This window comes from Pristiophorus japonicus, chromosome 6 (genome assembly GCF_044704955.1).
Source record: "Pristiophorus japonicus isolate sPriJap1 chromosome 6, sPriJap1.hap1, whole genome shotgun sequence".
Classification (NCBI taxonomy): Eukaryota; Metazoa; Chordata; class Chondrichthyes; family Pristiophoridae; genus Pristiophorus; species Pristiophorus japonicus.
The window spans coordinates 158,859,356-158,871,235 of record NC_091982.1 but is presented as its reverse complement, the minus strand read 5'-3'; the positions used below and the strand labels follow the sequence as shown (position 1 = coordinate 158,871,235).

General features: G+C 41.3%; 1 protein-coding gene across 1 annotated transcript in view; it reads left to right on the top strand.

The window, feature by feature from the left end:
• inpp5d (inositol polyphosphate-5-phosphatase D) overlaps positions 1 to 11,880 on the top strand; it is a 221,667-nt gene that overhangs the window by 176,093 nt on the left and 33,694 nt on the right. The window lies entirely within an intron of this gene.

The following is an 11,880-nucleotide window of genomic DNA, read 5'->3' as shown; positions in this document are numbered from 1 at the left end:
AGAACAGTACGATGCACCCTTTCTCCCAACGATAACTACAGGGGCTCATTCAGATCATTGCACGCTCCGTCCTATTGAAGTACAGGCCAATCTAGGAAACCAGCAAATGCTAATCAGCTTCAAACAAAAAAAAGCTGACACAAACCCCAAAGAGCTCCCAATGTAAAAAGGTGACTTGTAGACCCATCAGGTGCAAAGACCAGGGGCCAGAATTTCCTCGGAGCTGCTCCCAGCTCCACCACTGTAACTTTGCCGGACATGTGGCATAAATCAGCTTTCCGGCAACGTTACGATGGCAGGACTGGGTTCTGTTTTAGATTTACTACAAACTATTTTGGAGATACGACCTTTTAATTGATGAATCGATCTTCTGTGGTGTTGCGCATGGGGAGTAGAGGCTGAATGTGGTCCCCAGGTGAAGTGGGATAGTTGGACCAAGGTGCACAAGCATAGGATAGTGAATAAGATATATGGAGATGGACATGTGTTTATATATATATATATTGTCTTCGATCCATCTTGTACCTGCCCTTAGCCCTTCATTTTCTATTACTTGAACATTTTATTTCTGCTTCATTTATATTTGTTCCATTATGTATGTTTGATATTTATGTATAATTTATGATGTGCTGCGTTTATTTATATAATTTTATTTACTATAGTCTCAAATGGATTGTGGGTCTGGTTTAATATTTCCATATATATTAATATTTACCTCTCAGCCCCACTGCGCACCTACACTCAGACCCTTTCAATTGTCTCACTTTATTATTATATTTAGTTCTGTATTTATCTATATATATTTATTAGATTCATCTCTGCAGTATTTATAATTGTTTATTTGTTTCGGCTTCACTCTATACCTACACTCGCTCTCTTCATGCATGTATATTTATTTAGTGCTCTATCTATATTCTTATACACTGGTATTCTGTGTTGTATTTATATTTCTGTCTCACTCTCCATAGCCGTATATTCAGTAATTTAGACGTAGAGAAGATGTTTCCACTTGTGGGAAGACCAGAACTAGGAGGCCATAAATATAAGATAGTCAGTAATAAATCCAATAGGGAATTCGGGAGAAACTTTTTTACCCAGAGAGTGGTTGGAATGTGGAACTCACTACCACAAGGCGTAGTTGAGGCGACGAGCATAGATGCATTTAATCAGAAGCTGGATAAACACATGAGGAAGAAAGGAATAGAAGGATATATTGATGGGGTTAGATGAAGAAGGGTTTGAGGAGGCTCGTGTGGAGCTTAAACACCGAACCTGTTGGGCTGAATGGCCTGTTTCTGTGCTGTTCATTCTATGCAATTCTATGTATATTACTTTATATGTGCTTTGTGCTTGTATATTATATTTATCTCAGACCTTTTACTCTCCATTATTTTAATTATATTATATCTGCTGTATGTATATATTTATGTCTCATGCTCTTCATTCTCCATTACTATAATTATATGTGCTGTTTGTATATATTTATGTCTCAGACCCTTCACGCTCCATTATTGTAAAATATATTTCTGTATGCTCCGCTTATATGATGTCTCATTCTGTATCGTTATCAATTTTATATAAAACTTGGTGACTGGGTTGCAACGTTTGATTTCAAAAACTGATATGTTGGACACTTTGTGAGAAGATCAGTTTTAAGTGTGGCCACATAACCAGTTACACCCGTAGGTGGCGGTGATAGACGGTTTCGATAAATAGGTCATGTAATGTTAAGTTGAAACGCAGGAGGTGACCTTGCAAGTTGATGCAGTGCTACACTGGAGAATTTTGGTGGCTCTGCAACAGTGTCTTTGTTGCAACTGCATGTCTCAGAATCAATGGGTGAAACTGTAACAGTTTGGACAGCGCATTATGTTGCAATTTTCCCGTGACTGACTTTATAGACCCTAGTGAGAAACCACCATAGATTAACTAGTGCAATCACTCCCCCCCGATTGTAGTGATACTGAGCCCCCTCCTCCATATGATGTGAATATATTTACTGGTGCCCTGACCCCCGCTCTATTATAGCCCATAATCTTCAGTGTCCAATGAAATCAGTTTCTGGCAATCGAGAGTCTCCCGGTTCACTGTTTCCACCATCCTTTTGCCTGCGTATTTCCCCCATGCCCTCACCCTCATATCACCCTCTTCCTCTTTCCTCTTCACTCCCCTCCCTTCCTCCTCTCTCCCCACCTCTTCTCTCCCCACCTCCCCTTTCCAGCTTTCCCCTCCACTCCTTTGCCCCTCTTCCCCTCTCCCTTCCTCATCTCATCCACCTCTTCTTCTTTCTGCCTCCTTCCCCTTTCCCTCGCCCTGGTCTAATTAACCCTCTGGCCTCTACCCCATTTGACCTGAATATTCTATTCGGACTTGACTCCCCCATGTGCAGTGTCATGGGAGATGTAGCAGTATAATATTATATGTGTTGTATTTATATATATTTACTTATATTTATATGTTAGACCTCCACATTACTGTATAGTATATTAATACATGATGTATTTACATATTTTATATTTATGACTCAGACCCCCCCTTCATTTATATGAGGCGCTGTATTAAAATTCTTATATTCTTTACACGGCACATCGCGAGTGGCCATCGAAAAGCGAGCAGGCCGTCCCAAAGCTGGGACTATGAGCAGGAGCGGGACTCCCTCATACCCACAGAGACAGGATGGAGGCATCGGCAGGCGGTCCTAGAGGATGGGGGAAGGCACAGAGCTGTGATCGGGATTGAGAGGGGATATCCTGAGGCCTGCAGGATGAGGCATTGCGTGAGGCCGTGCAAAGCGAAGGAATGAGCTGGAAAAATTCAATTTACTAAATATATATTTTCCAAAAAAGCTTAAAAGCTTTTTGAAAAAATTAAGAAAATGAAACAGGTCAGGGTGAGGGTGATTGTGACATTCAAAAGGTTGCTAAAACTGGGTAATTTAAAACTGTTGATTTATCTACATGCTACTATTTTTTTAAATGTTAAGATTCTGCAAATGTACACGAAGATTTTTTTTTATATATATATATAGAAAGCACACACATTGAGATGAGTAAGGCAATCTTTAATGTAACAGTGAAGATAATTATAGACATAAATAAATGAATTCACATTACAAGTAAAAATAAAATTCTTACTAATTGAAAAGGATCACAAAGTCAAAAGATTATCTACAGCTCAACAAACTGACTACATTTACACTTGTACAATATTGATGCTTTGAGAGGTAATTCACAGAAAGAACCTGGATTTATATAGCATTATACATTCTCACAGCGTTCCAAAACACTTACACAGCCCGTGCATTTGCTGTTCTTGTATAGATAAATTCAGCAGCCGTTTGTGCACAGCAAGGTCCCACTAACAGTAGGTGAATGATCAGATACACTGTTATTGGTGATTGAGGAAAGAATGTTGGCCAGGACACTAGAAGTATGCCCTGTTGTTCTTCAAATAACACAGTAGGATCTTTTATAGCTACCTGAACAAGCAGATAGGGCCTTGTTTGTATTGTCTCAGCCAAAAGACGGCATCACCGATGTGATATCTTTAGACACCACTACATAAGTACACACACTACAAGATGGCTCCTAACAGAACTGTGTCACATGATCTTGCCACATGACCTTTTATTGTTATTACATCAGTAGTTCACTAGGTTCTCTATTACACTTCTCCCTCCTTATTGAAGAAGTTAATCATAACAAAATAATCATTATACATAACTTGCATGGTATACACAACAAAAGATAGATACTTATTTTTCTATATTTACAAATCAAACTAAACCAGCGTTTTTCTGTTTCAAAGAGGATACCTTCGCTCTTGGACAGAACCTTCCAAACTTGTTGGAGGACTTAGACTCATTCTAGGCTGAGCCTGAGGAGAGTTTTTCTCCAAAGACAACCCTTGATCTGTATTTAGACTCTCTACAATTTCAGACTGTTCGACTGCGTGACTCGGATTCACTCTTAAATTCTGACTTTCTCTTGTACTTGTTTCTGGTACATCTGCTGTAGGATTTGTTACTGGTACTCTAATTGTAACAAGACTATCTGACTTATTAGAATACATTGAATCATCCCAACTTTCAACTCCTTCCACATCTGTAGGTAAAATATGATCAATGTGAACAAACCTAACCTTTCCATGATCAAACAGCTTGAACAAATATGTGCGAGGGTCACATATCTTCACTATTCTTCCTGGTAACCACTTTAATCATTTATGGTGATGGTTCCTCACTCTAATCTCATTCAATTTCACACTTCTCTCTCTTATTCTTACTCTACCTCTATCATGACTCTCTTTCTGCCTTGATTGATTCTCTTCTACTGACTGAGCCAAGTTTTGCTTCAACAATGAGAACCTGGTTCTTGGTTGTTGTTTAAGAAACCACTCTGCTGGTGTTCTACCAGTGGTGCTATTAGGAGTATTCCGATAATTAATCAAAAAAACTTGCTAGTTTGTCGTCCAACGACAACTGCCATTCCCTTGGATTTGGATCCATTATTTGCTTGATGAGGGCATGTGTTACATTTTTTTACCGTGTGCTTGGTTGCTCTACCAATCTCTTCATATCTTGGTATGTTTTACACCATTTCTGCTCATGAACTGTGCAAATTCTTCTGAACAAAATTGCGGCCTATTATCAAACACAATTTCTTCTGGGAGCCCATATGAAAAAAACAATTTTTGCAAATTGTCTAGTGTTTTACTGGTTGTTATTCTCTGCAGTGGTAACACCTCTACCCACTTCAAATGACTACCTATGACTATGAACAATTGCTATAGTTCTAGCTTAGCAAAATCTATTGCAATAGTTAGGAAGGACATTAGCTTGGATGATGTGGAATCTATATGGGTAGAGCTGCAGAACACCAAAAGGACAAAAAATGTTAGTGGGAGTTGTGTACAGACCTCCAAACAGTAGTAGTGATGTTGGGGAGGGCATCAAACAGGAAATTAGGGGTGCATGCAATAAAGGTGCAGCAGTTATCATGGGTGACTTTAATATGCACATAGATTGGGCTAACCAAACTGGAAGCAATACGGTGGAGGAGGATTTCCTGGAGTGCATAAGGGATGGTTTTCTAGACCAATATGTCGATAAACCAACTAGGGGGGAGGCCATCTTAGACTGGGTGTTGTGTAATGAGAGAGGATTAATTAGCAATCTCGTTGTGCGAGGCCCCTTGGGGAAGAGTGACCATAATATGGTGGAATTCTACACTAGGGTGGAGAATGAAACAGTTAATTCAGAGACCATGGTCCAGAACTTAAAGAAGGCTAACTTTGAAGGTATGAGGCGTGAATTGGCTAGGATAGATTGGCGAATGATACTTAAGGGGTTGACAGTGGATGGACAATGGCAGACCTTTAGAGACCGCATGGATGAACTACAACAATTGTACATCCCTGTCTGGCGTAAAAATAAAAAAGGGAAGGTGGCTCAACCGTGGCTATCAAGGGAAATCAGGAATAGTATTAAACCAAGGAAGTGGCATACAAATTGGCCAGAAATAGCAGCGAACCCGGGGACTGGGAGAAATTTAGAACTCAGCAGAGGAGGATAAAGGGTTTGATTAGGGCAGGGAAAATAGAGTACGAGAGGAAGCTTGCAGGGAACATTAAAATGGGCTGCAAAAGCTTCTATAGATATGTAAAGAGAAAAAGGTTAGTAAAGACAAACGTAGGTCCCCTGCAGTCAGAATCAGGGGAAGTCATAACTGGGAACAAAGAAATGGCAGACCAATTGAACAAGTACTTTGGTTTGGTATTCACTAAGGAGGACACAAACAACCTTCCAGATATAAAAGGGGTCAGAGGGTCTAGTAAGAAGGAGGAACTGAGGGAAGTCCTTATTAGTCGGGAAATTGTGTTGGGGAAATTGATGCGATTGAAGGCCGATAAATCCCCAGGGCCTGATGGTCTGCATCCCAGAGTACTTAAGGAGGTGGCCTTGGAAATAGCGGATGCATTGACAGTCATTTTCCAATATTCCATAGACTCTAGATCAGTTCCTATGGAGTGGAGGGTAGCCAATGTAACCCCACTTTTTAAAAAAGGAGCGAGAGAGAAAACAGGGAATTATAGAACGGTCAGCCTGACATCGGTAGTGGGTAAAATGATGGAATCAATTATTAAGGATGTCATAGCAGCGCATTTGGAAAGAGGTGACATGATAGGTCCAAGTCAGCAAGGATTTGTGAAAGGGAAATCATGCTTGACAAATCTTCTGAAATTTTTTGAGGATGTTTCCAGTAGAGTGGACAAGGGAGAACCAGTTGATGTGGTGTATTTGGACTTTCAGAAGGCTTTCGACAAGGTCCCACACAAGAGATTAATGTACAAAGTTAAAGCACATGGGATTGGGGGTAGTGTGCTGATGTGGATTGAGAACTGGTTGGCAGACAAGAAGCAAAGAGTAGGAGTAAATGGGTACTTTTCAGAATGGCAGGCAGTGACTAGTGGGGTACCGCAAGGTTCTGTGCTGGGGCCCCAGCTGTTTACATTGTACATTAATGATTTAGACGAGGGGATTAAATGCAGTATCTCCAAATTTGCGGATGACACTAAGTTGGGTGGCAGTGTGAGCTGCGAAGAGGATGCTATGAGGCTGCAGAGTGACTTGGATAGGTTAGGTGAGTGGGAAAATGCATGGCAGATGAAGTATAATGTGGATATATGTGAAGTTATCCACTTTGGTGGTAAAAACAGAGAGACAGACTATTATCTGAATGATGATAGATTAGGAAAAGGGGAGGTGCAATGAGACCTGGGTGTCATGGTACATCAGTCATTGAAGGTTGGCATGCAGGTACAGCAGGCGGTTAAGAAAGCAAATGGCATGTTGGCCTTCATAGCAAGGAGATTTGAGTACAGGGGCAGGGAGGTATTACTACAGTTGTACAGGGCCTTGGTGAGGCCACACCTGGAGTATCGTGTACAGTTTTGTTCTCCTAACTTGAGGAAGGACATTCTTGCTATTGAGGGAGTTCAGCAAAGGTTCACCAGACTGATTCCCGGGATGGCGGGACTGACCTATCAAGAAAGACTGGATCAACTGGGCTTGTATTCACTGGAGTTCAGAAGAATGAGAGGGGATCTTATAGAAACGTTTACAATTCTGAGGGGTTTAGACAGGTTAGATGCAGGAAGAATGTTCCCAATGTTGGGGAAGTCTAGAACCAGGGGTCACGTCTAAGGATAAGGGGTAGGCCATTTAGGACCGAGATGAGGAGAAACTTCTTCACCCAGAGAGTGGTGAACCTGTGGAATTCTCGACCACAGAAAGTTGTTGAGGCCAATTCACTAAATATATTCAAAAAGGAGTTAATGTAGTCCTTACTACTATGAGGATCAAGGGGTATGGCGAGAAAGCAGGAATGGGGTACTGAAGTTGCATGTTCATCCATGAATTCATTGAATGGCGGTGCAGGCTCGAAGGGCCGAATGGCCTACTCGTGCACCTATTTTCTATGTTTCTATGTTTCTACATGTATCCTTTGACATACCCTGGGAGGCCATTCCCAAAAAAGGTAATGGTACTGATGGTGGTTTCTTGCTCATCGATTACCATGTTGTACACTGACTGATGATGTACTTTATATCTTTATCTAACCCTGGCCAACATAAGTAACTGCATGCAAAACTCTTGGTCAACTCTTTCCCAGGTGCTGGTCATAAAGATCTCCTAACAATTTGGACCTGAACTTATTTGGGATAACCACTCTTGCTCCCTACATGATACAGTCTTTATCCAGTGACAATTCATTCCTCTGAACGATGTATGCATGAATCTTCTGAAACATGGTTTGGCCATCCATTTGCTATGTAATCATACATCTTTGACATAACTGGGTCACATTTGGTTGCTTGACCAGTTTCTTCAGCCGTGACTGGCAGCTCATCAATGTAGCAAAAATAGAACACTTCTTCACCATCGGGTATAACTTGTGACGGGGGTGGCAACCTGGACATAGCATCAGCATTAGTGTGATCAGCTGATCATCTGTACTCAATATCATATGTATATGCTGACAAAATCAAAGCCCATCTCTGCATCTTCTCATTCTCTGCATAAGTTTAGAACTGGGGACTTTGGATGGAGGATTTCTGTCAGGGGCTTATGGTCAGTAACGATGGTAAACTTCGACCAAATAAGTATTTGTGAAACTTCTTGACCCCAAAAATCAATGCCAAAGCTTCCCTTTTGATTTGTGCACAATTATGCTCACTGGAACTGAGACTGCATGAAGCAAAAGCAATTGGTCACTCCTCCCCACTATCTAGTACATGAGAGATCACTGCCACAACTCCGTATGCAGAGGCATCACACGCTAGCTTGATCTCTTTCGATATGTCATAGTGAACTAACATGGTGCTCGCTACCAATTGGCTTTTACACTTCTTGAATGCTGCGTCGCATTCTTCTGACCACTTCCAATGGACCTGTTTTCTAAACAGCTCATTCAGTGGATGTAACACTGTAGCCAAGGAACTTCCCGTAATAATTTAAGAGACCCAAAAATGATCGAAGTTCAGAGAAATTTTGGGAGTGGGTGCATTTCTAATTGCATCCAGCTTTCCCTTGGTTGGATGTAAACCATCTTTGTCTACTCTGTGCCCTAAGTACTCCGCTGAGTTTTGAAATAATTCACACTTGTGAGCAGACACTCGTACTCTGTGCTTCTCTGCCGTTTGAGGACTTCATTCATTACGTGATTATGGATTTGCCTGTGTGGTACTAAAATGAGTATGTCATCTGAATAACACACTATCCCTTCAATCCCATGCAAAATCTGGTTCATCACCCCTTGGAATATGGCAGAGGCGGAAGACCCTCCAAATGGTAGCCAATAAACTGATATAAGCCTAGATGAGCATTTATAGTCAAACATGACTTGGACTCCTTATCTAACTCAAATTGTAGGTTGGCATTTGTTAGATCTAACTTTGAAAAGATCTGACCACCTGTCAGCGTTGTGAACAAATCTTCTACATTTGGCAATGTATTGGGCAGATTACACTCTAGAACCTGGTTCACAGTTACTTTATAATCACCACACAACCTTACCATCTGACTTAGGTACAATAATGTGTGTAGCCCAATTATTTAGCTCTACCTTAGAGATAATGTTCTCAGTTTCTAGTTCTTGCTCAACTTTCTCCTTGAGTGCGGATGGTACGGGACGTGGCTTGCAGTAAACTGGTCTTGCATCCTTCTGCATTCTGACACTCACCTTGAAGTCTTGATTCGGACTGCCTGTTTTGGGAAACATCTTCGGATACTGCTTGATGACACCATCTTTTGATGCAAATTTCGTTTCCACACGAAAAATCTCATTCCAATCCAGCTTCAATGATTCCAACCAATTTCTACCTATCAAGGCAGATTTGTCACCTGCCACTACTATGAGAGGCAAGCTCTGAAACTGATCCTTGTATTACACTGGTATGGTGATATTTCCTACAACAGGGATTTGCTGTCCTGAGTAGCCGCGCAGCTCTATCTTCAATTTCTCCAGTCGACAATCACACAACTTGTCGAGATATAGCCATTCCGGCACTACGCTCACGGATGCACCAGTGTCAATTTCCATGGGTATCCTGGTTCCTGCAACGTCTACTTGGATGATGATACTTCATGAATCACTGTTAGATATCCTCGTGCTCCTGATGACGTGTAAGTCCAGAACCTCCTCGTCCTGTTGCTTCGCTTCAATGCGATGTAGTCTCTGATAATTGCTACTTCTAGCATTGAACACTGGTTTGCTCTTCAGTCAGCATGCCTTCGCAAGATGCTAAGTTTTCTTGTAGCAGAAACACTCTGCCTTCACATATGGACAGCTTTGAGCAACGTGTTGTCCCAGGCACCAATAGCACTACTTCAATGCACTATTACCATGGCCAGTTGTTGAGGCCTTGGGACCCAACTGTCTTTTACTTTTAGCCTGAAGCCGATTCACCTCTGTTATCTGATGACTGGAAATGGCACAAAATTTCTGGGAGTATTGGTCTGCCATATCCATCAACATAGCTGTCTGACAAGCTAAATCAAAAGCTAAATCAAGTTCGGGGTTGTCAATAATTTTCTTCTGATTGCTTCATTTTTCATCCCACAAACAACGTGGTCACACAATGCTCGGTCCTGAAAGTTTCCGAAATGACAATGAATGGATAGTTTTTTTAATGCTACAATGTACTCACTGATACCCTCATCATTTAATTCATTTTGTATTCCAAAACGATAACTTTCTGCAATTTCCAGGGGTTCAGGACTGTAATGCTGTTATACTATGGTTAAAATCTCTGTCAGTGGTGTGTCCTTTGGCTTGATGGGAACAAGCAAATCTTTCAGGGTTTCATACACGTTGGGGCCTGCTTCTGTCAAGAAAATAGTCCGTTTCCTTTCTAAAACCACCCGGTTATGGTTTACTTCATCGGGGACTTCGACGATACTATTCGCCACTCCACATATGCTCCGAAAGTCTCTCGGTCATGATGGAACTCACCCAGCTCCCTATTATTCCCATAGGCACGGCCATCTGGACTCTGGCAATATAGACAGTTCAGCCAAGTGTGCTTGAAATTTACCTTGGATTTTAGCTGTTCTGCAAAACAAAGAATCTCTCAGTTTCTCTAGCAGTTGGCAGAATTATCCACCAATAAAAATATCAGCTAGGGAATCCAAGAATTGTCACCAATCTGTGATATCTTTAGACACCACTACACAAGCACACACCCTACAAGGTGGCTCCTAACATGACCTTGTCACATGGCCTTTTATTGTTATTACATCAGTAGTTGCTTTTACCTCAGTAGTCCACTAGGTGAAGCTCTATTACTGCCGACAGCACTGCACTGAAGTGGCAGCCTGGATTATGTGCCTAACTCTCTGGAGTGGGAAGTGAACCCACAATTTGCTGGGCTTGAGAATAGATAGGGACGTGTCCAGAACTTGGGGCAATCAATCTCTATCAATTAGACTACAACAAACCCAGGAAAACCCCAGTGCTGGAGAGCTTTGGGAACCATAGGTCCAAAGTCACCTGTTTCTTCCAAAGCACGCTACACTTACCACATCATGTCCCAAATTATTCATATACAGTATCCCAAAATGTTACATTCTGAATAATGTTCCCTTGCAATCTTCATCTCTCTAATGAAGTAAGTTGTTCTGTGAGTCTCTCCTCAAAACAGCATGTTTTAGGTGTACTGCTTCTGTCTATCTCCAGGGCAACAGGGGCACAGGAACATCTAATCTTAAACATAAAAGGGGAATGGATATCCTGGTCAGAGTGGGACTGAAGATTAAACGGTTAGGAGGTGATCAAATGCTCTGTGGAACATGATGGGTTCCTGAGCTCCTGGAATTATGGAAATGTCAGGGAAGGAAGGGAACTGATCAGGGATTGTGGTCTTTACTTGATTTAGTTTTGGGATCAGGGAGAATCCTTCTCAGATCCCAATTAACAAACCTCATCACAACTCATTATTAATCCTTTTTTGGAACCTAATTAATAAGCTCCCAGAACTCCATTAATAATACTCCTTGGAACCCCATTAATAATCGCTCACAGAGCAACATTAATACTCACTCTCAGAGCAACATTAATAATCACTTTAGGAGCAATATTAATAATCGATATTGGAGCAACATTAATACTCGCTCTTGGAGCAACTTTAATAATCGCTCTCGGAACTACATTAATAATCCTCATCAAGCAACATTAATAATTCATCTTGGATCCCCATTAATAATCACTCTCAGAGCAACGTTAATACATCATCTTGGAGTATTAATAATCCTGAGCCCCTTTAATAATGTTCCTCAGACCCCTATTAATAATAAATCTCATGGCCCCATTAATGATCCTT